This window comes from Macaca mulatta, chromosome 1 (assembly GCF_049350105.2).
Source record: "Macaca mulatta isolate MMU2019108-1 chromosome 1, T2T-MMU8v2.0, whole genome shotgun sequence".
Taxonomy (NCBI): Eukaryota; Metazoa; Chordata; class Mammalia; order Primates; family Cercopithecidae; genus Macaca; species Macaca mulatta.
In genome coordinates this window covers 190,254,267-190,262,383 of record NC_133406.1, presented here as the reverse complement: position 1 = coordinate 190,262,383, position 8,117 = coordinate 190,254,267, and the positions used below count along the sequence as shown (strand labels likewise).

The 8,117-nt window shown below is 39.1% G+C and overlaps 2 pseudogenes; both read right to left on the bottom strand.

Annotated features, from left to right (window-relative positions):
• Nucleotides 1-284: 284 nt before the first annotated feature.
• LOC713945 (high mobility group protein B1-like) lies at nucleotides 285-1,301 on the bottom strand (annotated as a pseudogene).
• A 5,923-nt stretch (nucleotides 1,302-7,224) lies between these two features.
• Nucleotides 7,225-7,839, bottom strand: LOC711545 (rRNA-processing protein FCF1 homolog pseudogene; annotated as a pseudogene).
• Nucleotides 7,840-8,117: the final 278 nt, after the last annotated feature.

Below are 8,117 nucleotides of genomic sequence, written 5' to 3'. Positions count from 1 at the left end.
TATTATGAAATAAAATGAAAATAGTGGGAAAAATTACATAAATAGAAATGCAGACAGTGACAGTTCTTTTGTTGAACTCTGTATGTGTAAGTATGACATTATAAAATAATACTAAATAAAAATTACAAGATCAAAAGGGAAAACATAAACACTTTAAAGATAATTAAAGCCTTACATTACATTAAAGTCTTATATTTCACTTTTTTTTTCTTTAAAAGGAGTGAGTTGTGTACAGAGGGGTTAAATGCTTTTTAGACAAGGAAAAAAACTGCACTAGAATCAACTTATTCATCATCATCTTCTTCACCTTCATCTTCCTCCTCCTCCTGATCCTCTTCATCTTCCTCCCCTTCCTTCTTCCTCTTGCTCTTTTCAGCCTTGGTGACTCCCTTTTTTTGCTGCATCAGGCTTTCCTTTAGTTCAATATGCAGCAAGATCCTTTTTGTATTTTTCCTTCAGCCTCGCAACCTTCTTTTCATAAGGCTGCTTGTCATCTGCAGCAGTGCTATTCCACATGTCTCCCAGTTTCTTTGCAACATCACCAATGGACAGGCCAAGATGTTCTTTGATTTGGGGGCGACACTCAGAGCAGAACACGAAACAGGCTGCAGGAGGCCTCTTGGGTGCATTGGACTTGAACTTCTTTTTTGTCTCCCCTTTAGGGGGGATATAGATTTTCATTTCTCTTTCATAACGGGCCTTGTTTGCCTTTGCTGTATCTTCAAATTTTCCTTTCTCTTTAGCAGACATGGTCTTCCACCTCGCTGAGCACTTTTTTTAAATTTTTTCGGAGACAGAGTCTCTCTGTCGTCCAGGGTGGAACCCAGTGGTGAGGTCTTGGCTCACTCACTGCAGCCTCTGCCTCCTGGGTTCAAGTGATTCTCTTGCCTCAGCCTCCCGAGGAGCTAGGATTACAGACAACTGCCACCAAGACTGGCTAATATTTGGATTTTTAGTAGAGACAGGGTTCCACCATGTTGACCAGGCTAGTCTTGAACTGCTGACATCAAGTGATCTGCCTGCCTCGGCCTCCCAAAGTGCTGGGATTACAGGCATGAGCCACCGCACCTGGCCTCTCTCTGAGCATTTCTTAGAAAACTCTCAGAAGTTGACTGAAGCTTCTTATGCTCCTTCTCACAAGTTTGCACAGGAAATGCATATGATAACATTTTGCCTCTTGGCTTCTTAGGATCTCCTTTGCCCATGTTTAGTTATTTTTTCCTCAGCGAGGCACAGAGTCACTCAGTGTCCATCTGGCTCCCACTTGCCCTGGCGCTGTGTCTATGGAGCTCAATGTACTGTAACAGCTGTGAGAGCAGGCCTCCTCACTCTCTCCACTCTGTGAAAAGTTTCTTTTACATGAAGCAACCCATATATAAAGGGTTTGTCAAAAATTCCCAAAAACCAGTTTCACAAGTTCCAAATATGATAATACTGTACATTACTTTGTTTTAGGGGGATGAGTTTTAGTGGATTTCAGTGGTCTCCAGAGTTGAAAATTGCCACTAGGCCGGGTGCGGTGGCTCACACCTGTAATCCCAGCACTTTGGGAGGCCGAGGTGGGTGGATCACGCGGTCAGGAGATCGAGACCAGCCTGGCTAACATGGTGAAACCCCATCTCTACTAAAAATACAAAAAATTAGCCAGGCGTGGTGGCGGGCGCCTGTAGTCCCAGCTACTCAGGAGGCTGAGGCAGGAGAACGACGTGAACCCGGGAGGCGGAGCTTGCAGTGAGCCGAGATCGCGCCACTGTACTCCAGCCTGGGCGACAGAGAGAGACTCCGTCTCAAAAAAAAAAAAAAAGAAAAAAAAAAGAAAATTGCCACTAGAGAATTTTCACAATTCAACACAAAAACAAATGAACAAACAAACAAACCCTCCATTTTATTTTGAAAATCAGATAATATGGCTGAATGATAGCAAATATTGACATTATTTGAGTCATTGCTTTAAAATGAGTATACAGCTCTTGGTAGAAATGATCAAGTCATTCAAGCATAATCTTTTTATTTATTCTGGCATCTTTTGTCGTTTCTCCTGGGATTCTTCTTCAAAGTTTGATTCTTTTTTCCATGTAAATATTCATTCTTTTTGTGTGGCATAGCCAAAAGTCTTCTCCACATTTTTTTATGTGCCAGACTTCAAGACTGAGATTTACTATACATTACTCAAGGCTGATTCTGGCTCTTCACAAAAATTTTTGTCTTATTTTAAGAAATGACCATAACCACCTCAACTTTCAGCAGTCACCAACCTGATAAGTCAGCAGCCATCAGTACTGAAGCAAGACCCTCCACCAGCAAAAAAATTATGACTCGCTGAAGGCTTAGCTGATCACCAGCGTTTTTTAGCAATAAAGTATTTTCAATTAAGGTATGTACATTATTGCCTTTGATATAATGCTAGTGTATACTTAATAGACTATGGTATAGTATAAACATAACTTTTATACACACCGAGAAACCAAAATTTGTGTGACTTGCTTTATTATGAATTCACTTTATTGCAGTCATCTGAAACTGAATCCACAATATCTTGAAGGTATGACTGTATTTCGAAAGTCAACATTAACCTAACATCACAACTAAAAGAACTAGAGAGCCAAGAGCAAACAAATCCCAAAGCTGGCAGAAGACAGGAAATAACCAAAATCAAGGCTGAAATGATAGACATTGAGACACAAAAAATCATTCAAAAGATCAACAAACCCTGAAGCTGATCTTTTGAAAAAAATTAATAAAATAGACCACTAACTAGACTAATAAAGAAGAAAGAGAGAAGATTCAAATAAACACAATTGGAAACAACAAAGGGGATATTAACACTGACCCCACAGAAATACAAGCAACTGCCAGGATAGTACAAAAATCTCTATGCACATAAACTAGAAAATCTAGGAGAAATTGGTGAATTCCTAGACACATATACTCTACCAAGACTGAAGCAGGAAGAAATTGAATCCCTGCACAGATCAATAATGAGCTCTGAAATTGTCAGTAATAGCTTACCAACCAAAAACAGCCCAAGACCAGATGGATTCACAGCCGAATGCTACCTCATGTACAAAGAAGAGCTGGCACCATTCTTGCTGAAACTATCACAAAAAAATTGAGGAGGAGAGAATCCTCCCTAACTCATTCTGTGAGTTCAGCATCATCCTGATAGTAAAACCTGGTAGAGACATGAAAACAAAAAACAAAACAAAAAAAAAATACCCACTTTAGGCCAGTAATATCCTTGGTGAACATTGATGCAAAAGTCCTCAACAAAATACTGGCAAACTGAATCCAATAGCACATCAAGAAGCTTATCTGCCACAATCAAGTAGGCTTCATCTCTGGGATGCAAGTTTGGTTCAACATACACAAATCAAAAAATGTGATTCATCACATAAACACAAGTAAAAACAAAAACCACATGATTATATCAATAGATGCAGAAAATGCTTTCAATAAAATTCAACACCCCTTCATGTTAAAAACTCTCAATAAACTCGATATTGAAGGAATATATCTCAAAATAATGAGAGCCATCTATGACAAACCCACAGCCAACATCATACTGAATGGGCAAAAGCTGGAAGCATTTCCCTTGAAAATCAGCACAAGGCAAGGATGCCCTCTCTCACCACTCCTGTTCAACATAGTATTGGAAGTCCTGGGCTGGGCAGTCAGGCAAGAGGAAGAAATAAAGGGCATCCAACTAAGAAGAGAAGAAGTCAAACTATCCCTGTTTGCAGACAACATAATCCTATATCTAGAAAACCCCATAGTCTCAGTCCAAAAGCTCCTTAAGCTGATAAACAACTTCAGCAAAGTCTCACAATACAAAATCAATGTGCAAAAATCACTAACATTCCTATACATCAATAACAGTCAAACCGAGAGCCAAATTAGGAACACAATCCCATTCACAATTGCCATGAAAAATTATAAAATACCTAGGAATACAGCTAACCAGGGAGGTGAACAATCTTTACAAAGAGAACTATAAAACACTGCTCAAAAAAATTAGAGATGACACAAACAAATGGAAAAACATTCCATGCTCACAAATAGAAAGAATAAATATCATTAAAATGGCCATACTGCCCAAAGCAATTCATACATTCAATGCTATTCCTATTAAACTATCATTGATATTTTTCACATAACTCGAAAAACACTATTTTAAAATTCATATGGAACCATAAAAAAAAAAAAACCCTGAAGAGCTAAGACAAACAAACTCCACTCAAACTATACTACAGGGCTACAGTAATCAAAGCAACACAGCACTGGTACAAAAACAGACACATAGAGTAATGGAATAGAACCGAGAGCCTAGAAATAAGGCCACACAGCTACAACTATCTGATCTTCAACAAAGCTGACAAAAATAAGCAATGGGGAAAGGATTCCCTGTTCAATGAATGGTGCTGGGATAACTGTCTACCGATATGCAGAAAATTGAGATTGGACCCCTTCCTTACACCATATGCAAAAATTAACTCAAGATGAATTAAAGACTTAAATGGAAAACTTAAAACTATAAAATCCCTGGAAGACAACCTAGGTAATACCATTCTGGAGTTAGATTTCATGATGAAGACACCAAAAGCAATTGCAACAAAAGCAAAAATTGACAAATGAGATCTATTTATATTAACAAGCTTCTGGACAGCAAAGGAAACTATCAACAGAGTGAACAGACAACCTATAAAATGGGAGAAAATTTTTATAAGCTATGCATCTGACAAAGGTATAATATCGACAATAATGCAATCCACAATAATGCTATCCACAATAGCATCTATCAGGAACTTAACCAAATTTACAAATAACAACAAACAACCCCATTAAAGTGGGCAAACGACATGAACACTTTTCAAAAGAAGACATACATGTGGCCAACAATCATATGAAAAAAAGCTCAACATCACTGATCATTAGAGAAATGCAAATCAAAACCACAGTGACAGGCCATCTCACAACAGTCAGAATGGCCATTATTAAAAAGTCAAAAAACAACAGATGCTGGCATGGTTGTGGAGAAAAGGGAACACATTTACATGTTGATGGGAGCGTAAATTAGTTCATTGTGAAAGACAGTGTAGCAATTCCTCAAAAACCTAAAGACAGAAATACCATTCGACCCAGCAATCCCATTACTGGGTATATACCCAAAAGAATATAAGTCATTCTATCGTAAAGACATGCATGCATGCGTAGGTTCATTGCAACACTATTCACAATAGCAAATACATGGAATCAACCTAAATGCCCATCAACAGAAGACTGCACAAAGAAAATGTGGTTCATATATGCCATGGAATACTATGCAGCCATAAAAAGAATGAAATCATGTCCTTTGCAGGAACATAGATGGAGCTGGAGGCCATTATCCTTAGCAAACTAACTCAGGAACAGAAAACCAAATACCGCATGTTCTCACTTATAAGTAGGAGCTAAATGATGAGACCACATGGACACAAAGAGGGAAACAACAAACACTGGGGCTTACCAGAGGGTAGAGGTTGGGAGGAGGGAGAGGAGCAGAAAAAATAACTATTGGGTAGTAGGCTGAGTACCTGGGTGATGAAATAATCTGTATACCAAACCCCTGTGCCACGAGTTTACCTGTATAAAAAACCTGCATCCCTGAACTTAAAAGTTAAATAAAAAAATAAAAATAAATTATCCTTACTGTGCACACAGCTTAATTTGCCTGGTATAGTCTGTTTCACTGTTATAACTACATTTGGCAGCAGATTTTATAGATGAGGAGAGATTGAAAAGAATGGATAATGTTAGACGCAACAAAAATTTTTTATTGTAAATTGACAATTTATAATCGTATAAATTTACGGGTTACAAAGTGATGTCATAAATTGTGGATACAATGTAGAATAATTAAATCAAGCTAGTTAACATACCCAATACTTCAAATTTCAAATACATTTCTTTTTTTTTCTTTTTTTTTTTTTTTTTGAGATGGAGTTTCGCTCCTGTTGCCCAGGCGGGAGTGTAATGGTAAGATCTCAGCTTACCACAACCTCCGCCTCCTGGGTTCAAGCGATTTTCCCACCTCAGCCTCCTGAGTAGCTGGGATTACAGGCATTCGCCATCACGCCCAGCTAATTTTGTGTTTTTAGTAGAGACACGGTTTCTCCATGTTGGCCAGGCTGGTCTCAAACTCGTGACCTCAGGTGATCCTCCCGTCTTGGCCTCCCAAAGTGCTGCGATTACAGGCGTAAGCCACCATGCCTGGCAGTTCAAATACATTTCTGTGATGAGAACATCAATTTTGAAATGCATAATACTCCACTGTTAAGTATATGCACCACTCAAAAAAAGTATAACAGAATTGTACAACAGAACTCCAAAAAAGTATAAAACATATTTTTCCTGTCTGAGATTTTGCACCCTTTGACCATCATTAATTTTTTTTTTTTTTAGGCAGTCTCACTCTGTCACCTAGGCTGGAATGCAGTGGCGCAATCCCGGCCCACCACAACCTCCACCTCCTGGGTTCAAGTGACTCTTCTGCCTCAGCCTCCCCAGCAGCCAGGACCACAGGCACGCAGCACCACACCCGGCCAACTTTTTCTGTATTTTTATTAGAGATGGGGTTTTGCCATGTTGCCTAGGCTGGTCTCAAACTCCTGACCTCAGGTGGTCTGCCCACCTAGGCCTCCCAAAGTGCTGGGACCACAGGTGCAAACCACTGTCCCTGGCCTAAAATTTTTATGAGACAAAATATCAATTTCAAAACAGCATCAAAAAGTGAGCAGGCCAGGTACGATGGCCACGCCTGCAATCCCAGCACCCTAGGAGGCCAAGGAATATTTTTCTGTACTAAAAATACAAAAATATTTGTCTCTACTAAAAAATACCAAAAAAAGAAAAGAAAAGAAAAAAAAAAAAGTCTGCTGGGCATGGTGGCGCATGCCTGCAACCCCAGTCACTCGGGAGGCTGAGGCAGGAGAACTGCCCAAACCGGGGAGGCAGAGGGTGCAGCGAGCCAAGATCACGCCACTGTACCCCAGCCTGGGCAACAAGAGCGAAACTTCATCTCAAAAAAAAAAAAAAAAAAAAAAAAGAGTGAGCATATTTAACCATCCTCAGCTCATAATAGAGCTAATAGGTCAACAGAATAAAAATTCATGCTATTGCATGTGTAATGAACTGGCAACAAGAGAAAGTTGGTGGAAGGAAAGGCAGAGGAACTGTGTCTTGTAAGAATTAGAATTGAGGGGCTCCATAATCAACTGGCATCCATTCAATGTTGTATCTATGGTTAGAAACATACATGATAGGAACTCCAGGAATCTTACAGATTCTTCTTTTAAGGTCCCAGTCAACTGTGGCCATAATGTGACACTTATGCTGAGTTACTTCTGTACTAAGCAGTCATATGCATAGGTTCCTTTGTGTGTACATGGTAATAGTTGAAATCTTGGATCCTTGGTGATCCTTAAAGCCACTTGATACTTCTGCCCCAATTTCTCAGTTTCAGCCATTACACAATCAGTTATACAAGGGATACACTTGGCATACAGACAATCCATCACTGACTGCACTAAGTCCAGTTTGGCTTTTATGGAAAAGTTGATAAAGTTGGTATCAACGAGGATGTGGTAAGGTGGGCCGAGCTGTGTATTATATTGGAAAAATAAGCAGGAAGGGTGTTGGGGAACTCCTCTTTCCCCAACGAGAAGAATCCCCAATCCCAATGGGATTCTTCTTTTCTTTCTTTTTAGATTTTAATCTATCCTTTTCTTTAAGCCTCTGACCTCTGACACTAAGCATTCGCCTCATGTTTGCATATTTCCTTGTTTTATTTTGCTTCCCCATGGTCACACCACACTTTTGTTTCTTCCGTAATCACCAACAAAATGGATTTTTTTAACAAAGTTTTAACAAATGTCACACATTAAAAACACTTCTGAAAGTGTGAATACCATAAAGATTCAGAAAATGATTATACAAGAGACAAGTAAAGATTTGGGATTAACAGCTTCCATTTTTACGTGAACTGCACTATGCATACCAAACAAAAATATTGTGCCTCAGAATTCACACTTTGTTTTATTGTTTTAAATTTTTAACACAAATAAAATCTCTAAGAGGGCACA